The sequence below is a fragment of the Saimiri boliviensis genome, chromosome 2, assembly GCF_048565385.1.
Source record: "Saimiri boliviensis isolate mSaiBol1 chromosome 2, mSaiBol1.pri, whole genome shotgun sequence".
NCBI classification, from domain to species: Eukaryota; Metazoa; Chordata; class Mammalia; order Primates; family Cebidae; genus Saimiri; species Saimiri boliviensis.
Genome location: NC_133450.1, coordinates 150,590,233 through 150,617,333, shown reverse-complemented (window position 1 = coordinate 150,617,333; position 27,101 = coordinate 150,590,233). Strand labels below are relative to the sequence as shown.

Below are 27,101 nucleotides of genomic sequence, written 5' to 3'. Positions count from 1 at the left end.
CAGAGGATGAAGGGAGGTTCCTGAATCCACGGGCCCTTCAGGCTGATGTCTTATAAATAGATTACATTCAGGCTAATCTGATATCAGGTTGTCTTTGGGTGTGAAGGACTTGAAAAAATTAAACTTGTTAGCTAAAGAAATCTTGAATGGATAGGGGCTTGAGTGGGAGGTGTCAGCTGAAAAGATGTGATCGCGTGTCTGTAGGCCATCTGTGTGTTTTGAGGGAAACTATGACTGAGAGGTTGTGAAAATGAAAGGAAGACCATATGACACCAAGGTGCCTCTCTTGAAATTAGATCCCACAGAAATCCAGTATTGCCTTGGTGTTAACCTTGAGGGAGGGGGAAATGCCACACCACCCACTGCATGACCAAGCCATTTCCCTTGGCTGATGTAACAAACTACCACGTCTAAAGAAAGCAAATTTGTTATCTTACAGTCCTGGAGGTCAGAAGTCTAAAATGTGTCAGCAGGGCTGCATTCCCACTGGAAACTCTCTGGAGACTCTGGTTCCTTGCCTTTTCCAGCTTCTAGAGGCTGCTCAGATTCCTCACCTATGACCCCATCCTCCCTCTTTGGTGTCACCAGCAGAGCACCTTCAAATCTGTGGCCCCTGCCTCCATAAACTCATCTCCTCTTTCTTGGGCTGTCCTCCATCCTTGTGATTGTGCTGGGCCCACCCAAATAATCCAGGATAATTACCTAATCTCAAATCCTTAATTTAAGTACATTAAGCACAAACTTTGTGTGTGTGTGTGTGTGTCAGGCTCCAAGGATTAGACTGTGGCCATCTTTGGGGAACCATCATTCAGTCTACCACACCGAAGTGGTCAAGGTTATTTTTGTTTCCATGGTGAGTGCTGGGTCAGACTGGCATGCAGGTAAACTGCTTCTGTGATAATCACTGCTCTGATAACTGGCATTTCTCCTCTGGTTTTCATAAATTATACAGAGCCGATGTGAAACTGACCCAATAGTCCCATGGACTGTTCTTTTTGATAAACACAGAAATTGACCCTTCTGGTCTTAAAGTTTGAAACGTATTTGTTTTATCTGAGTTCCTTCCTCAGGAAAGGACCTTCAGGCCTCTGAAAAAGGATATCAGAGAACTGAAGCTCACCAGATCACCAGGGTCCTGAGGATGAGATGCCAGACCCCTCATTCAGCATGACTGCTTACATCCCTCCCTAGTTCCTGTTTTCTCACACATTGTTACTTGTCTTCCCTGCTATGTAAACCCCTCATTCAGTGGGTCAGGGAGATGGGTTTGAGACTGAGCTCCAGTGCCTCAGCTGCAGCACCCTGTTAAAGCCTTCTTTCTTGAAAATACTGGTCTCGGTGATTGGCTTTCTGTGCGGCAAGCAGCAGGAGCTGTACCAAAGCCCTGGTGTTTTGATAACAGGTGCACAATGGTCATTTAATCAGGGCCTGCTCATGGGCTGTGCTCAGCACCAAGTCTTGTTTCTAATCTCAGAAAACAAAAAGTCTTAGTTGATGTTGAGTCATAAAATGTTAGAATTTGAGGAAATGTAAGAGATGGTGTGATCCAAGGATGAGGTGCAGAGAGGCTGATGGGACTTGCTAAGGTCAACAGCTATAATACTTAGTGACCCAAAAAATTAGCACCTGCTCCTTAGTTCTTGCATTACATCATCCAGATTGTGAATTACCCTTGGGAAGCACTCTGGAGTTAGTTATGGAGTATGTGATTTGTCATTTCCCACCACTGTGATATTGGGTAAATAAGGTAACATTAAAAAAAAAAAAAAAAAAAAAAAAAAAACTAAAGCCCAGTAGCTCATGCCTGTAACCCCAGCAATTTGGGAGGTTGAGGTGAGTGGATCGCTTGAGCCCAGGAGTTTAAGACCAGCCTAAGCAACATGACGAAACCCTGTCTCTACAAAAAAAATACAAAACATATCAGGGGCATGGTTGTGTGCACCTGTAGTCCCAGCTACTCAGGAGGCTGAGGTGGGAGGATCTCTTGAGCCTGCAGTGAGCTGTGATTGCAGCTCTATACTTCAGCTTGGGTGACAGAGCAAGACCCTACCTCAAAAAATTAAATAAGATAAAATAAAACACCCAAGAGAAAGAAAAGTTAAATTTTCATGAAATTTACTGATGGAAGGTAACCATTCTTTATCAATGTGGCTATTGCAAAATAGAATAAGGGGAGCTGGATTTCAGTCTCAAGATGGAGACTTTTTCTTAGATTCAGAGATATAAGTCTAAGGAATATAGTTGTAACATGTCTGAAGGGAAAAATTTCTAGCTTTCTTGGCCTTTAAAAATAAATGCTTGTTTTTTTCAAAGTTTATAGAGAAGCATTTGTTGAGGGCTCACTGTGTGTTGTCCTAAGTCCTGAAAAAAAAAAGACAAACAAGATTTTATTGATATTTATTATTTATCCTTTCAATTTTCAAACTTCTGAAAATACAGAGAAAGGCAGTTTTCAATTAAATTTTAAAATGCCATACTCTTCATTGCTGCCAAAGTAGGGCATTGAAAGCAAGTAATAGAAGATGTGATGCATTGCAAAATGTGAAATGTAGTTCAAAGTTTGTCCCTACTGCTTTTAAATTCCCTGTAGTTGGGAACTTACTCCTCTGCTTACCTTGAACTGCTTAATCTGCCAAAATTGAACAAGCAAAGCATTTAGGCATGGTTAAGGTACAGAAGATTCAAAATTTGGATAAACTCTCGGGCGGTTGGAAGAAATAGTGCCAGCCCTACCCGCTGTCTCAGCCCTTTGTTGTCTGGGTTCACAGTTTTCCTGCAGGTCTGGTTTGCTGATTCACAGCTTTTTTTTTCTCCTATGGTATTTGTTAAGTCAGTTTCTCCTATACCATAAATCACCCCAAAGGAGCAAGGTGATTTGCTCTGGAAACCAAATGAATATTCTCAGGTCACTTGCCATCTTGTGATACATTTGTAACCATATTTTGGAGTATGGAAATATTTAGGGAAATAAAAGTAGTTAGAGGTGACGTGCATAGTTTGACTCGGAGAATCACTAACATTTTCACTTCTTTGTAGCCTTGAAATCACCTGTGGTAGGAAGGTAAATTAAGCAGAAGGAGGAGAGGAGAGAAATGGTGTTGAAAGGGATATTTTTGAGATGAGTTGGAGGTGGTAGGGGAGATACCCGGAACCTTGAAAACCAAAGTCAATTTCAGACCAGAGCTCCTTCCACCTACAAAGGTCTGAGGTTTCTGAAGTGGGGTAATTGACAATAGCCATCATTTTTTTTTTTTTTTTTGAGAGGGATTTTCGATGTTGTTACCCAGACCGGAGTGCAATGGCGTGATCCTGGCTCACCGCATCCTCTGCCTCCTGGGTTCAAGCAATTCTCCTGCCTCAGCCTCCCGAGTAGCTGGGACTATAGGCACGCAACACCATGCCCAGCTAATTTTTTGTATTTTTTGTAGAGACGGGGTTTCACCTTGTTGACCAGGATGGTCTTGATCTCTTGACTTCGTGATCCATGATCCACCCCCCTCGGCCTTTTGTGATAGATCCAGATCAGCCTTTGAGACTGATTGATCTCCCAAACATTTTAGATATGGGCCATTGACTCACAAATTGCACATAGGACGATGGCAGCAGTGAGCAGCTTGAATTTCATACGGAGATATAATTCTCTTGAAGCAGTCTGATATGTTCTTTGTGCAGCCTTTAACTGAATACCATTCAATGCCACCTGACGAAAAGAAAAGAGGTGGGGAAGTTTATTGGGAGGAACATCCTGTGTGGCCTCAGATGCTGCAGATAATTAATAGGTTAAAAAGAATACTAAGCAAAGCTTTCATTTTATGAAGATACGAATCTAGAGTTTCCACCATTAAGAATGGTTCATTTTGCCAGGCGCGGTGGCTCAAGCGTGTAATTCCAGCACTTTGGGAGGCTGAGGCGGGTGGATCACGAGGTCAAGAGATAGAGACCATCCTGGTCAACATGGTGAAACCCTGTCTCTACTAAAAATACAAAACATTAGCTGCGCATGGTGGCACATGCCTGTAATCCCACCTACTCATGAGGCTGAGGCAGGAGAATTGCCTGAACCCAGGAGGCGGAGGTTGCGGTGAGCTGAGATCGCGCCATTGCACTCCAGCCTGGGTAACAAGAGCGAAACTCCGTCTCAAAAAAAAAAAAAAGAATGGTTCATTTCATTATTTTTCCTTTAAGAACTCCCACTTAGACTATTGTAGTTGGGTACATTGCATACACAAGCTTTGAAACTGTAAAAAAAAAAAAAAAAAAAAAAAGCTTTCAAACTCAGATTATAAAAACCATGCAATTGCCATTGACTATGTAGAATTTCTAAAGTGTTAGCTGTTTTGAAGCTTCCTGATAATCATCCCCCAGTTTCTCCCAGGTTGTGAGTTATTCAAAGGGCCGAATGTACCAAAGGATCCTTTAGATGTGTTAAGTGCCTCTCGGAAATGGAGGCATATGCATGACCTCACTTAATTTCTTCCCCAATTAAAGAAGTAATAATGCATGTTCACTGTAGAAAATACAAAAAATGCACAAAAGTACAAAATAAGTGACAGTAACATCCTAGAATTCTACCACCCCAGCTTCAGTTGTAGGTAGGAGGACAAAGGGAGCATTTCCTCGAAGGCAGCAAAATGTGATGATTGGAAACTTAGACAAAACAGTGGTTTCTCAACTGGGGATGATTTTGCTTTCCCTGTCCCAGGACAACAGGTAATACCCAGGGATATTTTTGTTGTCAGAACTGGTTGGGGCGGCAGGGTGAGGTTGGAGGTGCTCTTGGAATCTAGTAGATAGAAGCCATGATGCTGCTGTACATCCTACAATACAAAAGACTGCCCGCCATTAATAATTCATCTGCCCAAAATGTCAATAGTGTAAAAGCTGAGAAACAAGAAACCCTATTGAAAAAACTGTCAAAAGTGTGAGGTTCAGTTCTTTGTTTTGCATCAGTGTAATGGCAAAATTCCCAAATTAGGCAACTGCTCTTCCAACAACATCATAGTCATTCCAGGCCTTCGACCCATCGAGAACTATTGTTAATATTTTGTTGAATAAGCTTCCAGGCTCTTTCTTATACATCATACTAATTCTGATGTCCATCTGACTAGATGACTCTCTGTCCACATTCAGGAAGAGAAGAGCCAACATCTCATGGCCCCCAGGGTCTGCATATCTTTCCCCTTCCATAAAGAAGGGGCTGTGACTAGCAAAGGGGAGAACTGACCTTGGAGAGGGAACCTAAACTAGAAAGATTGAACAGAACTCAAGTAACCCTCTTAATACCAAAACACCTTGTGATGTGACCCCACGATTCGCATCCTCTCTCCAAACTAACTTTGATCTCCTCTAATCTTTATTCTTCCCTTACAGTTCCACAGAAAAATTTAGAGGTCTGTTTTGTGGATTTTTCTTCATTGGTGGTGTACTGGACATACTTGTTGGCAACTGAATTTTTTCCCACTCAGCAATGTTTTAGAGATTCCTCCATGTTAACAAAGGGATCCAGTTCATTCTGAGTGTTGCATGGCACTCCATGGCTGAATATAACACAGTTTAATGAATAGTTCCCTATAGATGAACATTTAGGTCATTTCTGTTACTTTACTATTAAACCTAATGCTGCAGTGATAACCTTGATACATGTGTTAAATGTAAATATTTTTCTGCAGTAGATACCAAGAAATAGAATTGCTTTGTAGAAGGCTGTTTATTTAAAATTTTAATGGAAATTCACAAATTGTCTAAAAAGATGCTGAACCAGACTAAGCTGTCATTGAAAATGTATGAGTGTTCCCATTTCCCCATACTGTCACTAACTCTTGATATAATAACACTTTTATATTTTTTACCAAGTTGATGGGTTAAAAATATTATATTTCCATAATTTGCATTTCCTTGATTTTTACTAACAAGGTTGAGCAGGATTTTACATTTTTAGGTTACTTATATTTCTTCTTCTGGGAATTGCCTCCATACTTCCTTTAATAATCTATTTCCCCTTGGTTGTTGGTCTTTTAAAAATTATTTTTGAGGGCCGGGCATGGTGGCTCAAGCCTGTAATCCCAGCACTTTTGGAGGCCGAGGCGGGTGGATCATGAGGTCAAGAGATCAAGACCATCCTGATCAACATGGTGAAACCCCGTCTCTACTAAAAATACAAAAAATTAGCTGGGCATGGTGGCGCGTGCCTGTAATCCCAGCTAATCAGGAGGCTGAGGCAGGAGAATTGCCTGAACCCAGGAGGCGGAGGTTGCGGTGAGCCAAGATTGCGCCATTGCACTCCAGCCTGGGTAACAAGAGAGAAACTCCGTCTCAAAAAAAAAAAAAAAAAAAAAATTATTTTTGAAGTTCTTTATTCTGGATATGTATTAATATTTTTTCCCTGTTATCTATGTTTTAGATATTTTCACGCAGTTAATCTCTTATCTTTTACAGTTTGGAGTTATCACACATTTTATAAATGTTAAAATATTGATATATGCAAATGTATTTATTATTTCCTTTACAGCTTTTGGGTTTTAGATTTTTTTTTTTTTTTTTTTTTGAGACAGTGTCTTACTCTGTTGCCCAGGCTGTAATGCAGTGGTTTAATCTGGGCTCACTGCAACGTCTGCCTCCTGGGCTCAAGCAAGTTCTCTGCCTCAGCCTCTATGCTGAGTAGCTGGGACTACAGGTGTGAGCCACCACACCCATCTAATTTGTAGACACAGGATTTCACCATGTTGCCCAGGTTGGTCTTGAACTCCTAAGGTCAAGAAATCCACCCACCTCTACCTTCCAAAGTGCTAGGATTACAGAAATGAGCCACTGTGCCCAGTCTGGATTTTGGATGTTAAAGAGGCCTCCTCTCTTTCTTTATTTCTTTGTTGTTGTTGTTGTTTCGAAACAGGGTTTCACTCCATTGTTCAAGCTAGAATGCAGTGGCGTGATCATGGCTTACTGCAACCTCAACCTCCTGGGCTCAGGTGATCCTCCCACCTAGCCTCCTGGTAGCTGGGACTACTCCAGGGGTGCGCTACCACGCCCAGCTAACCTCCTTTCTTTCAAACTTAAAATATGCTTCCCAGTATTTTCTTCTGATGTTTCATTATGTGGATTTTATGTTTTAGAGAATGCCAGCTTCATGGGCATGCAGCTGGTGCACAAGGCCCAACTTTAGAAGGGCTCTGCCAATTGTATATTACTTCTTTGTGAGGACGTGAGTGATGTGAATGAGACAGTATTTAGGTTCATTAGGAATGTGTGCTCTGGAGTCAGAGTACTCCCATTTGAATCTTGTCTGTAAGACTCATGAGCTGCATAACTGTGCAAATTACTTAATCCTTTTGTGTCTCAGATTTCTCATCTGTAAAATGGGGGTAGTGACAGGATCCATCCAGCTCTTTTCATTATTTTGTTGGTATCATGTAGCCCTGGTAAAGCCCTCAGTGTAGCATCTGGCATATGAAAGTTTGTCGTGATAAGCATTTTCTCTGTGCTTATTTTAATGAAAAGTTTTATAGTGTCCAAACTTACCTTTAATGTGGACCTCTTTTATACAGTACTGACCAGGTTTTGTCTTGCAGGTTCCCAAATCTAAAAGACATCCATGGAAGGGGATTGAGAGATTGCATGCTCTGCAAATCATACCTCCAATATCTCCAAGTTCAGGGGTAGAAAAATAAGGAGAAAGTCCTAGATATGAGAAAGAAGAAAAGGAAGAGAGATCAACAAACAGTGATTTTTGACTTTATGTATATTAAAAAGATATGTTTTTAATATATATTTATATACATTATATATATATTAAAGTCAAGATTCACTATTTTTTGAGACATCAAAAAAATATATAAAATACATATGTTTTATGTATATATATATAGTTTTTTGTTGTTGTTGTTGTTGTTAAGACAGGGCCTCACTCCTGTTACCCAGGCTGGAGTGCAGTGGCACAATGTCAGCTCACTGCAGCCTCCGCCTCCCAGGCTCAAGTGAGTGATCCTCCCACTTCAGCCTCCTAAGTACTGGGACTACAGGCACACACCCACCATGTCCAGCTTTTTGTATGTTTAGTGGAGTCGGGATTCTCCATGTTGCCCAGGCTGGACTCCCTGCCTCGGCCTCCCAAAGTGCTGGGACTACAAGTGTGGGCCATTGCACCCAGCAAGTAAGCAATATTTTAAAAATTAATCCTAAAACCCTGCATAAATACATTTTTTTTTTTTTGAGATGGAGTTTCACTCTTGTTACTCAGGCTGGAGTGCAATGGCACAATCTCGGCTCACTGCAACCTCCAGCTCCCAGGTTCAAGCAGTTCTCCTGCCTCAACTTCCTGAGTAGCTGGGATTACAGGCACCTGCCACCATGCTTGGCTTATTTTTAAATTTTTAGTAGAGATAGGGTTTCAGCGTATTGGCCAGGCTGGTCTCAAACTCCCGACTCAGATGATCTGCCTGCCTCGGCCTCCCAAAGTGCTGGGATTGCAGGTATGAGCCACTGCACCCGGCTAAAATTATTTTTTATTTTGAGAATTTAATGAGGGAAATTTCAAAGTATATGCTCCATTTATGAATTGGAAGCCCCTTGAACTGTGGTAATCAGATAGGAATGGAGCCCAAGTGGTCCAAAAAACTCAGTTTCACTTCATTCACTTTCTCAGTGTTTAATTAAATCACCCCAAAATTATTTTACCAGAAAATTAATTTCAGCCACATATCCACTGTTAGGACTTCATTTCAGTGCCTAAGGTAACACATTATATATAGTCAGTTCCTGACTGTACAGTCATGAATATTTATTGCTTGATTAATGTGTAAATCTTGGTTATCTTCCATACTCAAATTCAGTGGCTCAAAAATGCTATTCATTTTGTTTATGTAGAAATAACTCAGCTGAGTGCAGTGGCTCATGCCTGTAATCCCAGCACTTTGGGAAGCTGGGGCGGGCAGATCATGAGGTCAGGAGATCGAGATCATCCTGGCTAACATGGTGAAACCTTGTCTCTACTAAAAATATAAAAATTAGCCAGGCATGGTGGCATGTGCCTGTTAGTCCCAGCTACTCGGGAGGCTGAGGCAGGACAATCACTTGAACCTGGGAGGTGGAGGTTGCAGTGAGCCAAGATTGTGCCACTGCACTCCAGCCTGGGTGACAGAAAGACTGTCCCCCCCCTCAAAAAAAAAAGAAAAGAAAAGAACTCGGGCTGGGTGCCGTAGTTCACACCTATAATCCCAGCACTTTGGGAGGCCGAGGCAGGCAGATCACAAGGTCAGGAGTTTGAGACCAGTCTGGCCAATATGGTGAAACCCCATCTCTACTAAAAATACAAACATTAGCCAGGCATGGTGGCGCGTGCCTGTAGTCCCAGCTACTTGGGAGGCTGGGGTAGGAGAATCGCTTGAACCTGGGAGGTGGAGGTTGCAGTGAGCCAAGGCTGAGCCACTACACTCCAGCCTGGATGACAAAGTGAAAAGAAATAGCCCAGAGATTCTTGAACTGGTATATTGGTAAGGTTGGGAGACATTATCTGGAAGATTGGTTTCCAAATTCTACTGTGCATCAGATTTGAGCAGATTAAATAAACACACAGATTCCCAGAGCCCTCAAAAACCTGAGTTAGAATTGATGGAAGGTGAAGCTTGAGAATTTGTATTTTAGATATGCAGAAATAGCTGAGGGGTTATGATTTGGCTATTGATGTCTGGACCGATGTTTATGAATCGTTGATTCTTCCAATTCAGGGATCTTTCTTATAGCTTCTGCAGGGAGCTTTGGCCAGTGTTGGAGAACTGATCGCCATTAAAAACAGTGCAGATTGTTAAAAGATTCTTTTGAAATTGAACCAAAATTTCTCTGAGTGCTCACAGTTTCCATCTTCCACTATATGATGACCACTGCCATGTCATTCTTATTCATTTATGGCCCTAAAGAAGGGTTTACTAGATATTTTCTGCATTGGGTTTTGTATCTCCCTCTGCCATACTGGGGGATAGAAGGGATAATTTTTTTTTTTTTTTTTTTTTTTGAGACGGAGTTTCACTCTTGCTACCCAGGCTAGAGTACAATGGCGCGATCTTGGCTCACCACAACCTCCGCCTCCTGGGTTCAGGCAACTCTCCTGCCTCAGCCTCCTGAATAGCTGGTATTACAGGCACGCACCACCATGCCCAGCTAATTTTTTTTATTTTTAGTAGAGACGGGGTTTCACCATGTTGACCAGGATGGTCTCGATCTCTTGACCTCGTGATCCACCCGCCTTGGGCTCCCAAAGTGCTGGGATTACAGGCTTGAGCCGCCGCGCCCAGCCAGAAAGGATAATTTTTAACAGAAAACAGTCTAGTTGATGAGGCTAATTGATCTTAGTTGATGCTTTTCCCCAGCCTCAACCTCAACTAGAGACACTTGGGAAATTTTACATTGGTTCTTCCATTAAGCATGACAGACTTTCCATTCATAATCAATAATCAGTGAACAAATATTTGTAAGGAATTGAGCTTATGCCAAGGACTCTGCTAAGCCATTTACATTCATAAGCCTAATTATTTCCCAAAGTATACCTTTCAGGTAGGTATTTCACAGAGAAGAAAACCGAGGCCTTAATAGCTTAGGTAAGCGGGAGAGAGAGGGGAAAACAGTTTATTGGAATCTAAGCCCCTGTTCTTAGCAACACACTGTCTCCTTGGAGCTCCCTACCTTTTGCATATCCCAAACCGTCTGACCACCCTTCTTGCTGGAGGTCTTGGCTCTTCTTGGATCGGTCAATTGCCTGCCTGGAACACTAGCCCTGCTGTTTCTTCAGGTTATCCTGGAGTAAGTTTTCCTCCTGAATTTATGATCAGTCAATCTTACATCTTGCACTTAGAGTCTCATTACATTACTCAGAACTTTGGTGCCAAGAGTCCCCCTTAAGTGAAGAGCCCATGTGATATCAGAGCACTGCCCTCCTTGCCCAAGGCCCCTAAACTGTTTTCCTGGGTGAGATCTGTTCCAGTTTCTCTCCCTCCCTCTCAGACTGCCTCTCCTGATTCCACACCCAGCAACCAGAGCCTTCTTCTTCCTGAAACCTTGACCCTGACATCCTTCACAATGGCTGAAGATGATGCTTTAACTTCTAGGCCTTTGTGCTGTCATTGTTTAGTTGTCTGCTTACTTACAAATATGTTCCTGGATCCCATTTCTTTCCTCCAGTCTTTTTCGGTTTGAACATTTCCTGTTGGTTTTATTAACATATCTACTACATAATATATTCCAATTTGACAACTAAGTTTAAGGTTTCAGGTTAGTTGTAAAATGAGTTTTTCTTTACATGTTTAATTCTGAAGTATACTATTCTCTTTATAACTTTATTAGCCAAGAAAGATCTCTTATATAATTATTTATATGCATACTATAATTCGTGTGTGTGTATATATATATATATATATATATACATACATACATACATATATATATATTTATTTATTTATTTATTGAGATGGACTCTTACTCTGTTGCCCAGGTTAGAGTGCAGTGGCATGATCTCTGCTCACTGCATCCTCTGCCTCATGGGTTCAAGCGATTCTTCTGCCTCAGCTTCCCAAGTAGCTGGGACTACAGGCATGCGCCTTCACCCCTGGCTAATTTTTGTAGTTTTAGTAGAGACGGGGTTCACCATGTTGGCCAGGCTAATCTCAAACTACTGACCGGCTGGACGCGGTGGCTCACGCCTGTAATCCCAGCACTTTGGGAGGCCGAGGCGGGAGGATCATGAGGTCAAGAGATCGAGAACATCCTGGCCAACATGGTGAAACCCCATCTCTACTAAAAATACAAAAATATTAGCTGGGCATGGTGGCATGAGCCTGTAGTCCCAGCTACTTGGGAGGCTGAGGCAGGAGAATTGCTTGAACCCAGGAGGCGGAGGTTGCAGTGAGCCGAGGTTGCGCCACTGCACTCCAGCCTGGCGCCTGGTGATGGAGTGAGACTCTGTACCAAAAAAAAAAAAAAAAAAAAAAAAAGCGCCAGACACGGTGGCTCAAGCCTGTAATCCCAGCACTTTGGGAGGCCGAGGCGGATGGATCACGAGGTCAAGAGATCGAGACCATCCTGGTCAACATGGTGAAACCCGAACTCTACTAAAAATACAAAAATTAGCTGGGTATGGTGGCGTGTGCCTGTAATCCCAGCTACTCAGGAGGTTGAGGCAGGAGAATTGCCTGAACCCAGGAGGCGGAGGTTGCGGTGAGCCGAGATCTCGCCATTGCACTCCAGCCTGGGTAACAGCGAAACTCTGTCTCAAAAAAAAATACTACTGACCTCAGGTGATCCACCCACCTCAGCCCTCCCAAAGCTCTGGGATTACAGGCATGAGCCACTGCACCCAGCCTATAATTCATATATATGTATATTTAAGCATATATTAAAAATCGGGATGATGGTGATTTTTTAAAATAGCCACCCTTTACTTCATGGGTAGTCCTCAGAACCAGGTAAGTATCAACAACAAAAGTTCTCTTTATGTTGAATTATCCTCTTTTGCCCATACGTCTTTCTTGTGTCCATCAAAATTCATGCAACTCCTGAATTATTTTCTCATCACACCCAAGATACTGAAGATGTTTTCTTGTGATTTTTTAGTTACTCATATGCTTCCTTCCACATTCTTTGTAAGAGAACAATATGAAGACTTCAAATCCAATAGAGACCGAAGCTGTACAATTTGAATATCTTGCTGCCCTCTCCACAAGGGGTAATCAGAACTCCATTGTGCACTGTATTTAGTAATGAGGGTAGTGTGAGGAGCAGAGGCCATAGACTGGTGGTCTTGTGGTCCAGCTCTGCTGTGTTTAACTTGCATAGAATTTTCAAAAATTGTGTTAGTTGTCAGCATTTAAAAATCGGGAGAGTTCTCCTGCGAATCTGAGTTTCTGGCTTCTCCGGAAGAATCAGGAGATTTGGCAATCTTGGGCTCTGCCTCCTCTGTGGCAGCAAACATCTGCAGTGATACCAGCTGTCCTCCTTTAGAAGAGCCTTTCCTTTCATGTAGCTGGCTGCCTTCCCTCTTTTATATTACGTGGCCAGAAACTTTATGCATATGAGATAGTGACCCCAGTATTTGATACCAAGTCTCCAAGTCTCAATACACGTGATTTTCCCCTGATGATGGTGTTACATCCAAATATACCTGAAAATATCTTAAGTCGAAAATGCATTTAATACACCTAACCTGCCAAATGTCACAGCCCACCTTAAACATGCCACTTACATCAGTCCACACTTGGGCAAAATCACTGAATACAAAGCCTATTTTATAATGAAGAGTTGAAAATCTCATGTAATTTATGGAATACTATACCGAAAGTGAAAAACAGAATGGTTGTATAGGCACTCGAAGTATGATTTGTATTGAATGCCTATCACTTTTGCACCAACATAAAGTCAAAAAATTATAAGTTGAACCATTGTAAGTCATGTTTGAATTGTATTTATTTCTGGGATAACTTGTAGGTTCTTCCTCCTGAACTGTGGTCTCCAGACAACAGCACCAGCATCACTTGAAAGCTTGTTGGAAATTCTCAGGAATATCAGGCCTCACCTCAGACCTACTATATCAGACTCATTTTAACAAGATCCCCAGGTGACTCATATGTACATTAAATTTGTAAAGTACTGGTGTAGGAGCCAACTTCTCTTCCTCCTTCCTCTGCCACCCTCTCACTCTAAGAGACTGCTCTGTTAACTTCTGGGCACAGTTTAGAGCGTCTGTGTGCATTACCATCTCGCCATTTCATTGAGGGAGAATTCCCACGATGGTGCTTGCACATGTCTGTTTAGAGATGTTACCATTATGAACATTTACCTAGTTTGAGAGTCCTTAAGAATTCTCTAAAAAGAATTTGAAAACTCCGTGTTATCTCCTTATGTGGTTCCTCTATAAATGGAGAAATGTGAGAATTGGTGGAAAAGCGCTCTTCTAAAAGGGAAAGTGCTAGCAGGCCCCAATCTATGCTTCTTTTGTTATACTGAATTCACTTACTTTGCCATGCTTATAAGGCCTTCCAAACTAGTTTGGTTAGTTCTAGCTTAGTGATAATAATAGCAACATGTGGTTCACCACCTCTCTGCTCAATTTCCTCATCTACACAATGAGAAATAAAAGCACCTAACTTAAAGATCATGACAATTAGATGAATTATTAATAATACTAATGAAATGTTTAGAACAGAACCTGAATATATAAGTGCTCAATAAATGTGGGCTCTTACTGTTAATTGAGTGCTTACTCAGGCCATGTTATAAGCACCCACAGATTGAACCCAGAGGTTAGCAGGCAGAGTCTGTTAGAGTCAGAAGGTGGTTACCAAGAAGAGTACGTTTAGCCGGAAGAGCAAGAGAAGGTGACTTCTACAGCAGTACTTTTGAGATTCCCTTATTTAAGGTCGCTCTCCACTTATATGGTAATTTTACAATTTTTAAATAGTTTTCTATCCTTTTAACTTATGCTATCTTAACGACTTACCACCTAAGAGGCAGGATAAGATAACACCACCGGTAAAGACAATCCTCTTCATTCTGATTTCCAAGCCAAAAAGGAAATGGAAGGAAAGACACGTCCCACTGTTAAACCTTTCCTGGGGAAGTGACAAAGTTACACATTTATTAGTTATTTTAAAAAGAGAAAGGACTGGTTAAGTTTTATTAATTTCATTGAGACAATATAAATAAGTTTTATGAAGGAGGAAAAATAAGGTACCTGTCTTTATTAAAAAAAATTACTATATGGCTGGGTGCAGTGGCTCACGCCTGTAATCTTAGCACTTTGGGAGGCCAAGACGGATGGATCACCTGAGGTCAGGAGTTCAAGACCAGCCTGCCCAACATGGTGAAACCGTCTCTGCTAAAAATACAAAAATTAGCTGGGTGTGGTGGTGGACACCTGTAATCCCAGCTACTTGGGAGGGTGGGGCATGAGAATCACTTGAACCCAGGAGACAAAGGTTGTAGTGAGCTGAGATCAGTCCACTGCACTCCAGCTTGTGGGACAGAGTGAGACTGTCAAAAAAAAATTACCATAAAACTTCTAGTTCCAGAACATTTTAAGTTATCTTATTACTAAATGTCACCTCTCTTCACTTTTTCTCAGAAATATAATGGTTTCATACAAAAATATGAAGTGAAATAGATGATGTTTCTAGAATAATATTGTTAGAAATCCTTTTAACTATTGGCCAAAAGGAACATACACATATTCATTCACGCCTCTTTATGAATTATTAATATTTTCACTGTAAAAGATCATATTTATGAGGAAAAGCATTATGTGATAGTCAACATTAGTTAATACCTATTAAAATGAAGGGAAGAAATTGTAAGATTGGGTAAAGTATATTATTTCAGTTATTCATGACCTACTTATCTTGTTCAATAAGGTACTATGGAAATTTTCCTGGGTCTGAGCTTCCTTGAAAGGATGAAAACAGTACAATTTCTGATGCGATGAAGTCTGTTACAACTGAAACCAACACTCTGATCCACTAAATTCCAAACAGTTTAAACAGTAAAAATTGACCAAGTAAATGGGAATTTTTTTTCATGAAAAAAATTTTCTTATTCATGAAATTAATATAATAAAGCTAAGTTTTTTTGGTCAGTAGTTAAACTAACTGTAAATTTGGCTAAAGATTTCAATGTTCACTGTGCTAAGATTAGGTAATTCAGAAATAGCCTTGTGGGCATACTATCTATTTAGTAAATAAAGTACTTGGTGTTGATTAAAAAAAAAAAAATACCATGTAGTCTTTTTTTTTTTTTTTTTTTTTTTTTGAGACGGAGTTTCACTCTTGTTGCCCAGGCTGGAGTGCAATGGCGCGATCTCGGCTCACCGCAACCTCCGCCTCCTGGGTTCAGGCAATTCTCCTGCCTCAGCCTCCTGAGTAGCTGGGATTACAGGCATGCACCACCATGCCCAGCTATTTTTTTTTTTTTTTTTGTATTTTTAGTAGAGACGGGGTTTCACTATGTTGACCAGGATGGTCTCGATCTCTTGACCTCGTGATCCACCCGCCTCGGCCTCCCAAAGTGCTGGGATTACAGGCTTGAGCCACCGCGCCCGGCCCCCATGTAGTCTTTTTTTTTTTTTTTTTTTTTTTTTGAGGCGTAGTTTCACTCTTGTTACCCAGGCTGGAGTGCAATGGCGCGATCTCGGCTCACCGCAACCTCCGCCTCCTGGGTTCAGGCAATTCTCCTGCCTCAGCCTCCTGAGTAGCTGGGATTACAGGCACGCACCACCATGCCCAGCTACTTTTTTTGTATTTTTAGTAGAGACGGGGTTTCACCATGTTGACCAGGATGGTTTCGATCTCTTGACCTCGTGATCCACCTGCCTCGGCCTCCCAAAGTGCTGGGATTACAGGCTTGAGCCACCGCGCCCGGCCCCCATGTAGTCTTTAAAGCAGAACTTAGTGCATTCACAGAGCAATTTGAATTTTTTAAAAAGTTTATTTTCAAATTAATATACAGTTTCAAGTTAATACATTATTTTGGAAAAAATGAAAATATTAAGAATGTTAACATCCCCTTTGACCATGTTCCCATCAAACCCAATGTCTCCTCCAAATGTAAGCATATTACCAATATGTTGGGTATCTTTTTTTTTTTAAATCGTATCCTATAGTTTATTCAAGGGCACCTTTTTCTTCTGTGCATTTTCATCATATACATGGGAATATGTATAATAATACTTTCTCTTTTACTTTTGCAAAAATATCATACTCTACATATTATTTTCCACCTTGTATTTCATTAAAAAATGTTTAAAATTTTCTATGTCCGTCTTTCAAACTTTAACTATTTTTCATTGCTATATAATATTTTCTGGTGCGGATACATTGTAGTTAGCTATTCCCTGGTTGATGAGCACATACGCTCTTTTTTTTTAACGACAAACAGTATTGCAATGTGTGTATATGGACTTGGGCACATATGCAAATTGTTTCTCTAAGACAGATGTACCAAAAAGTGGTATTGCTTGTCCCAGGGACTATCAAATTGCCACTAAAAGTAGCTATAGAAATTTTTCCATCCACCAGCAGAGTATGAATACTTCCCCCTCATATCTTCATTAACATTGAATCAAAGGTTTGCAAAATAATATTTATTAATAGCTAGAAGTCTAAATTAACATTATCTTTTGCCTAACAAGTTGCAGAGATGAAGAAATAGATGTATTATTGTTGTAAAAGGGTGTTCTCAAATATGCACTTTTAGTCAAAGGGTGGGGGAAATGTAAATGAGTGTGTGTGTGTGTGTGTGTGTGTGTGTGTGTGTGTTTTGTTGTTGTTTGTTTGTTTGTTTGTGAGACTGAGTTTCGCTCTTGTTACCCAGGCTGGAGTGCAATGGCGAGATCTCGGCTCACCGCAACCTCCACCTCCTGAGTTCAGGCAATTCTCCTGCCTCAGCCTCCTGAGTAGCTGGGATTACAGGCACGTGCCACCATGCCCAGCTAATTTTTTGTATTTTTAGTAGAGACGGGGTTTCACCATGTTGACCAGGATGGTCTCGATCTCTTGACTTCATGATCCACCCGCCTCAGCCTCCCAAAGTGCTGGGATTACAGACTTGAGCCAACGCGCCCGGCCCTTTTTTTTTTTTTTTTTTGAGGCAATCTCGCTCTGTCACCTAGGCTGGAGTGCAGTGACACAATCTCGGCTCACTGCAACCTCCACCTCTCAGGTTCAAGCAATTCTCCTGCCTCAACCTCCCAAGTAGTGGGGACTACAGGTGCATCCACCACACCTGGCTAATTTTTGTATTTTTAGTAGAGATGGGGTTTCGCCGTATTGGCCAGGCTGGTCTCAAACTTCTGACCTCATGATCCACCTGCCTTGGCCTCCTAAAGTGCTGGAATTACAGGCATGAGCCACTGTGCCTGGCCCATGTGTGTGCATTAATGCATATGTTAGTACTTATACTCAAATATGCATATGTACATACATACATACATAATTTATATCACCCCGTAGCTATAGCTTTGTAGCCTGTTCTTTTTAAAACTTAACTTCGTATTTTGAGTATTTATTTTGTCATTAAATATTTCTTAAGAATATATTTTTAAAGCTCCTGTAATATTCAGCCATGCAGACTTACTATAATTTATTTAATAATCCCCTCATGTTTGGGGATCTTTCATTATAATCTTATTTGTATTTAAACTTTTCTTTAGGGTAAGATTATAGAAACAAAATTACCAGAACAAAAACATAAAGGTTTTCTAGAAAACTATTTTCCAGTGTGTATCAAAAGGCTTATATAAAAGCCTTTTGACACATTGGAAAATAGTTTTCTAGAAAGATAATACCAATTTAGAGCTATGGTGTGGCATATTCATCTTCAAATTCATTACCAGACCATCATAAGCCCTCAGTTAGTGCTACTTTTGCTTCCATTCCTTCTTGAGATTTTTCCTCTTGTTTAAATGTCTTCATTACAAGGTTTTCTTTGACTCTAATGTGCCACTATTAAAAATTTATTTTCTTGAATGAGGGTAACATTATCTGATTAGTTGATCAACAAACATAACATTCATACAAATATAAACTCATAGGTATTAAGATGAGGATCTTTTTTGTGATGTTCATTATCTGTTTCTCCCTTCCTTTAGTGAAAACTGTTTTTCTGACACCTCCTAATTGATACGTGTAGGAAATAGGTTTTGGTAAAAACAAAGAAATCAATATGGAATACGGAGCCCTGAAAGTGGCCACTGGTATCTTGGAGTTTTGGGTGGGCATTTTTCATCTGAGATGCTCTAGTAAAGGTACCTGGATACAAAATAGTAATACTCAAGTCACTAGCACTATTTACTGTATGATTTCACTGAAGGTATGAAGAACAAGAATAGGTGACACTCGTGTAGTGATTAAAGATGAGCAGTGGTTATCTCTGAGCAGAAGGACTGACGTGAGAAGGGACATGAGAAAGCTTTCTAGGCTGATGAAAATGTCTTCTATTTGATCTGGGTGGTGGGCACGTGTGTTTTTGCAAATATAAAGCGTTATTGAGTGGCACAGCTTAGATTTGGACATTTTACCAATAATACTTGCAGCGATATATTTGTTGTCATTTCCCTCCTCATTAGTGATAAATCAGTGGGAAAATATTGCAAGCACCTCTGTATGAGTTACTGAATAGTGTTAAGCATAGGGGTGACATTATTTATTCAACAAATATTTATTCTGTGTCTGCTATGTTCCAGGCAGGCTGATTCCTTCCTTCCTTCTTTCTTTCCTTCCTTCCTTCCTTCCTTCCTCCCTCCCTCCCTCCCTCTCTCCTTTATTCCCTTCCTCCCTCCCTCCCTCTCTCCTTTATTCCCTTCCTCCCTCCCTCCCTCCCTTCTTCCCTCCCTGTCCCCTTCTTTTCTTCCTTCCTTCCTTCCCTCCCTTCCTTCCCTTCCCTTCCCTTCCCTTCCATGCCCTGCCCTGCCCTGCCCTGCCCTCCCCTTCCCTTCCTTCCTTTCTTTTTTGACATACTTTAGCTCTTGTTGCCCAGGCTGGAGTGCAGTGGTGTGATCTCAGCTCACTGCAACCTCTGTCTTCCCGGTTTAAGTGATTCTCCGGCCTCAGCCTCCCAAGTCGCTGGGATTACAGGCGTGTGACACCATGCCTGGCTGATTTTGTAATTTTAGTAGAGATGGGGTTTCACCAGGCTGATCTCGAAGTTCTGACCTCAAGTGGTCCACCCACTTCGGCCTCCTAAAGTGCTGGGATTACAGGCATGAGACACTGCAAGAAAATCATTCTGCTAGATAAATGAATGTTAGGTTTGCAAAGATGCAAAAGGATGCAGGGAAAAAGTTAGGTAAGTGTTGCATGAAGGGATGGCAGAGAGGAAACAGATGAGAGGAATGCTAAAGGCTCAGTATTCAACATCTTAACTCTACTGGTCTGTGTTTGAGGGAAGAGCTTAGTCTGAATCTTCTCTACCTCTAGTGCTCCACTTAACACCCTTTAAAACAGTGATCTCTTTATATTCTCTCTCAGCAGACCCTTTGTTTCCTGAGTGAAGAGATGCTATCTTGGTATCTCCAGCTTCCAACAGGGTGCCTGACACAGGATAGGGGCTTGATAAGTGTTCCGAATGAATGGGATATGTTTGATGGAAAGAAGATAAGGGGAAGGATTTCCAGGATAGTTTGGAAATAAGAATCTGTGAAGCTAAGTGACACTGGGTGACAAGGATGAATGTGAAGTTGGATGGACTGCCTTTGGGCTGGTGCGGGCTGCGGTTCCAAGTTATGTTTAAGACCCAAAGGGATGAGCAGGCTTCAGTTTTGTCTAAAGATTGCTGATTGTTTTGCTGCCTCTCTTTTGGCAGTAGGAAGAAAGAATTAGCAGGTGTCTAGGATGTAAACTTCTCAGTGAAATCCTAGAATCCAAGCTAGCCAGGAGTTCAGAGTCAAATTTAAAGTTGGACAGGCTAGGACAACTTGGGAGAGTCTACAGGCAAATCAAGACGCAGTTGTCTGCCTTCCTGGGTGGTCACCTTTGTGGTAACACAAAGACCCCTGGTGATCTTAACTCCATCATCTTGGGCTTCACTGTGCTCATCTCTATAATGAGGGTACTGGATTATGGAATTATAGTATTATGTGTTTCTATTAACTCATAAACAAGGCAGCTCTTTCTGTTTTATTCCACCAGTTTTTTTGTTTTTTTTTTTTTGAGATGGATTCTCTCTCTGGAGTACTGTGCTGTGATCTTGGCTCACTGCAATCTCTGCTTCCCTGGTCCCAGTTCAAGCAATTCTCCTACCTCAGCCTCCCAAGTAGCTGGGATTACAGGAGTGAGCCACCATGCCCAGCTAATTTTTGTATTTTTTAGTAGAGACAGGGTTTCACCATATTGGCCAGTCTGGTCTTGAACTCCTGACCTCATCATCCGCCCACCTCAACCTCCCAAAGTACTGGGATTACAGGCATGAGCCACCACACCTGGCCTTATTTCACGGGTTTTTAGTGAGCAGAAGGAGATACTCTAAAATCATGATGTAGGTAAGAACTCCTTTGTAGCAAGAAATGTCATTTTTAGTCTACAAACCGTAATTTCTCATTCACAAGTCAGAGAGTATTTGCAGATACATGTACTGATGCCTGTCGCAGTGGACACACAGATGCACATGCTGCAGAACAACACCAGTGAGTCACATTTTGGATGCTTGCCCCTGTATTCTGGTAGATACTGTGATGATAAAAAACATGAAGAATATAATTTTAATTTTATGCTGAGGAGGGTAAAAGCAGAGTTCAAAAGCACAGTAGCGGCCAGGCACAGTGGCTCACGTCTGTAATCCCAACACATTGGGAGGCCGAGGCAGGTGGATCATGAGGTCAGGAGATCGAGAATCTCCTGGCCAACATGGTGAAACACTGTGTCTATTACAAATGCAAAAATTAGTTGAGCATGGTGGCGCATGCCTGTAATTCCAGCTACTTGAGAGGCTGAGGCAGGAGAATCGCTTGAACCAGAGAGGCAGAGGTTGCAGTGAGCTGAGATTGTGCCACTGCACTCCAGCCTGGCAACAGAGAGAGACTCTGTCTCAAAAAAAAAAAAAAAAAGACACTAATATTTATTGCAAGATGAGTGATTTACCTGTGGAGTCATTGTCATCCTAGTCTCTGTTGATGATTAATAATGAATTACATTGCTTTGAAGCTGGCAAACATTGCCAGCAACTGGCTTGCATCTAGACCTGGCAAATTTTTCTTTTCCAGTTTTACTCTAAAAATCTAGCATGTTTTATGGATGACTTTAATTTGTCTAGCTTACATGTAAGTCCCCAATTTATCATTTCTCATTCGTAATCTTTCAAGATGTTTTCAATAAAAAATGTTGCATGGACAGGTAAGTTTCGAAACAAACTATATATGATATATATATATATATTTTTTTTTTTTAATTTTAAATTTTAAATTTTTATTTTTATTTTTTTTGAGATGGGGTCTTGCTCTGTGGCCCAGGCTGGAGTGCAGTGATCCAAATGCAGTCTGGGCCTACTGCAATCTCTGCCTCCTAGGTTCAAGCAATTCTCGCGCCTCAGCCTCTGCAGTAGCTGAGTTTTTAGGAGTACACCACCATGCCCAGCTAATTTTTGTATATTTAGTAGAGACGGAGTTTCACCATGTTGGCCAAGCTGCTCTCAAACTCGTGACCTCAAGTGATCTGCCTGCCTTGGCCTCCCAAAGTGCTGGGATTACATGCATAAGCCACTGCACTCAGCCTCCTTTAATGCTTCTTAATATCCTTAAAAACAAGTCCTGGTCCAATTCATGTCCTGCTAATAACTATAGTCATCATCAGGATGATGATAACATGCAATTGTCTCTCACTTTGCACTTTACAAATCACGTTTGACTGCATAATTACCTTTACAAAGCCTTCTGATATTAGGGATAGAAACTGTTTTTATTCACATTGGAGGAATTCAGGCTTCGAGAGATTATAAGATTTCCTGGATATGACACAATGAGTCAAAACCAAATGTCCTCATTATTCACAATGTTGTTAGAAATAAGGTGTTTATCTTCTAAATGATCAAGGGGAAACGTGGAATGAGAAAAAATGTCTAGTCAGTATAAAATGTGTAAGAAAGGAGAAAAAAATGAATAGTTCAACAAGGCAAAATTTGGTTCTTAGAAATAGTAATAAAATCAACAAACTCTTATTACAATTAAGAAAAAGCTTATAAAGAAAAAACCTTCGGCCGGGCGCGGTGGCTCACGCCTGTAATCCCAGCACTTTGGGAAGCCAAGGCGGGCGGATCACGAGGTCAAGAGATCGAGACCATCCTGGTCAACATGGTGAAACCCCGTCTCTACTAAAAATACAAAACATTAGCTGGGCATGGTGGCGTGTGCCTGTAATCCCAGCTACTCAGGAGGCTGAGGCAGGAGAATTGCCTGAACCCAGGAGGCGGAGGTTGCGGTGAGCTGAGATCGCGCCATTGCACTCCAGCCTGGGCAACAAGCATGAAACTCCGTCTCAAAAAAAAAAAAAAAGAAAAAAGAAAAAACCTTCAAAACAGCAATTCAAATGACAATTGGTTTCTTACCAGAAAACCATGAAAGGTAAGAAGACAGTGAAGCAATAATTAAAGGACACAGAGAAAAAAATGGCCAACCCCAAATTCTACATCCAGCAAAGGAAAATATTCTTTATAAATGCAGGCAGCATAATGGGATCCTCAGGTGAAGGAAAGCTAACATTTGTCACCATCAGACCTATCCTAAATTTAAAGTCTAAAAGACATGGTCTAGTTCTAAGTTCTTCAAACAGCAGGGAAATGACACCTGGGAGAACCTGGGAATTTTAAGAACAAGAACAAAAATGGCAATCTTTGGTAAACAAAATAGACTACCTTTTTCTTAACTCCTTTAAAATACATGTGATAGTTCAAAGCAAAAATTGTAACGTTGCCCCGTGGGGTATTCGGTGTAGTACAAACAACAACTATAACATAAAGAGGGGAGAGAAAATGGGCCATTGTGGTTGAAAGGCCTCTGTATCTTTTTGAGGTGGCAAAATATTAGCTCTAAGTAGACTGTGAAAGTTATGTGTATTGTAACCCCTACAGCAACTACATAAACAACACCAAGAGATACAGCCTCTTAGTAATCACTAGAAGAAGTAGGCAGAAAATTGGCAAGGGTAGAGCAGACTTGGAATTCTTTTAAATGTTCATGGAATATTCACTAAGACAGACCATATAATGATTTGTATAACAAACCTTAAAGTTTTTAAAGAATAGAAATCATGTAAAGGAATTTCTCAGATCATATTCAAAGCAAATCAACTTTCATATCTATTTCATGTGGGTGACAGATTTTTGGCAAAAGTCAAGAGGAGACATGCTGAAACAATCACCTGTTCGTGCCCTTTCCCTAAAAAATACACCTCAACTCATACCTTACACTTTATACAAAAATTAGTTAAAAATGCATCATAGAGTTAAATATAAGACACGGAACTATAAATTTTCCAGAATGAAACATAGGATAATTTATTATTTTTTTTTTTGAGACAGAGTCTTGCTCTGTCACTCAGGCTGGTGCAATGGTGCAGTCACAACTCACTGAATCCTTGACCTCCTGGCTCAAGCAGTCCTCCCACCTCAGCCTCCCAAGTAGCTGGGACCACAGGTGCATACCATTGTGCCCAGCTAATTTTTAATTATTTTTGTAGAGACAAGGTCTCACGTGTTGCCCAGGCTGGTCTCAAACCCTTGGGCTCAAGTGATCCTCCTGCCTCAGCCTCTCAAAGTTCTGGGATTATAGGCATGAACTTATAGGAGAATTTTTGTGATTATGCATTAAGGCAAGTTGTTAGACACCAAAGCATGCTTTATAAAAGTAAAAAAATTAATAAATTGAACTTCATCAAAACTAAAAATATTTGTTCTCCAAAAGATGAGAATGAAGGGACAAGCCATAGACTAGGAAAAAAAAATTGTAAATCATGTGTCTGATTAAGGACTTGTAATCAGAAAATATAAAAATTCCTCAAAACTCAATATGAAAACAAACAGCTCAGTTAAAGAAAAATAAGCAAAGGATCTAGACAGACATTTCCCCAAAGAAGATATATGGATGTCAGATAAGCGTGTAAATGGATGCTCAATATCATTGGTCATTAGCAAAATGCAAATTGGAATTATAGTTAGATACCAGTATACACCTATATTAAACGGCTTAAAAATGTAAAAAGAAGCCTGACAATACCAAGTAATGGTGAAGATGCGAAGCACTTGGAATTCTCATTTGTTGCTAGTGAGAATGCAACATGGCACAGCCTCTTTGGAATAGCGTCTCGGCGATTCCTGGTAAAGACAGACGTATACTTACCATGTAACTTAGGAGTCTCACGCCTATGTATCTAAATGAAATGAAAATGTACATTCACTCAAAAACCCGTATGTGAATGTTCATAGCAACTTTATTCATAATTGCCTCCCACTAGAAATAGTCTAGATGTCCTTCAATTGATCAATGAATAAACAAACTGTGCTTTGTCCATACAATAGAATACTACCCAACAGTGAAAAATAATGAACTATTGATGCACAGACAACATAAATGGACCTCAGTTTCATTATACTGGATGACAGAAGCCATACCAAAAAAGCTACCTATTCTTGGATACCATTTACAGGACACTCTTGAAAAGGCAAAACGTTTTCCTGGAGAGTGGTTGCCAGGGGTTAAGGGTGAGAGGAAGGATTCACTATGAAAAGACAGCATGAGGTAGTTTTTGGGGTGACCAAATTGTTCTGTATCTTGTTTGTGGTAGCGGTTACAAGACTATACATTTGTCAATTCTCATAGAACTGTACAACAAAAAGTTTAGTGAGTATAAATTTAAAAATAAAGATTCAAAACATAATAGGGAAAAATTCCATGAGTACTGGTAGGGAGAGATACTAGGAATTAAAGGAACAGTGGAGGGTTTCTAATCTATTTTGGGGGGATTAGGACAGAGTCTGAGGAGATAGCTTAAAACTGAGCTGGCCGGGCGCGGTGGCTCAAGCCTGTAATCCCAGCACTTTGGGAGGCCGAGGCGGGTGGATCACGAGGTCGAGAGATCGAGACCATACATGGTGAAACCCCGTCTCTACTAAAAATACAAAAAATTAGCTGGGCATGGTGGCACATGCCTGTAATCCCAGCTACTCAGGAGGCTGAGGCAGGAGAATTGCTTGAATCCAGGAGGCGGAGGTTGCGGTGAGCCGAGATCGCGCCATTGCACTCCAGCCTGGGTAACAAGAGCGAAACTCCGTCTCAAAAAAAAAAAAAAAAAAAAAAAAAAAAAAAAAACTGAGCTGTGGGCCAGGTATGGCGACTCATGTCTATAATCCCAGGACTTTGGGAGGCCGAGGTGGGCGGATCACCTGAGGTCAGGAGTTCAAGACCAGCCTGGCCAACATGGCAAAAGCCTGTCTCTACTAATAATACAATAATTAGCTGGATGTGGTGGCACATGCCTGTAGCCCCAGGTACTCTGGAGGCTGAAGCAGGAGAATCGCTTGAATCCAGGAGACAGAGGTTGTAGTGAGCTGAGATTGTGCCACTGCACTCCAGTGTGGGCAGCAAAGTGAGACTCTGTCTCAAAAAAAAAAAAAAAATGCTGAGTTGTGAATGATGACGAGGAGTTAGAGAAGTAGGATAAAGAGAGTTTCAGGCACAGGAAATAGCTTATAGAAGCCTTAAAGCAAAAAAGACATTTTTGGCTCTCAGAAACAGAGAAAGTGGTTATGACTGTTAGTCCAGAGCACGGGGGTGAGAGTGATGAGGAATGAGACTGAAGCAGAGGGACAAAGCCCACAGCAGATAATGGGCACTTAAGGATTTTGGCGTGTTTCTAAGGGCAGTGTGTTTTTGGTAGTCTTAGGAGTAACAGGATTAGATGGAGACTAATGCTTTCAGAATAGGGATACTGGGGTAGGGGGTGTGGAATGAGTAAGATCTAGTATTTGATAGTACAGCACAGTGACTATGGTCAATAAAAATTTGAATGTGTATTTAAAAATAACTAAGAATGCAGTTGGGTTGTTTGTAAGGGAAAGGATAAATGCTTCAGGTGATGGATAGGCCATTTATCCCGATGTGATTATTACACATTGCAAGCCTGTATCAAAATATCTCATGTACCTCATAAATATATACACCAATTATATACCCACAATAATTAAAAATTAAACAAAAATAGAGCTATAGGTTGGAAGATGAATTGGAGATGAGCAAATGTAGATGTTGGAAGATCTATATGGTGAAGTGAGGATCCCAGTATAAAAGAAAAGTTGGTCTGGGACATGATTGTTTTACAGTCTATAATTTACATCCTTCCTCTGCAAAAAATGAGCATTTCTGATAAATCCTTATGTCAGTGTGTAATGAATTTTGATGGAATAAAAATTTATTCTGTCCCTGGTGTCCATGAGAATGTTAAAAAAAAAAAAAGGCAGTATGATTATAAGCGAATTGGTCATAGAATAAAAAAGTAAAAATTAGGAATTCAGAGAAAAAATACAGAAAGAAACTTGTTCTGGGTAACTTGTGACCCACACAGTTGACTGTTAGGTGACTGCCAGTCAAGGAT

The 27,101-nt window shown here is 40.9% G+C and overlaps 1 protein-coding gene across 3 annotated transcripts in view; it reads left to right on the top strand.

The window, feature by feature from the left end:
- Positions 1-27,101, top strand: part of C2H9orf85 (chromosome 2 C9orf85 homolog) — a 241,069-nt gene that overhangs the window by 106,611 nt on the left and 107,357 nt on the right. The window lies entirely within an intron of this gene.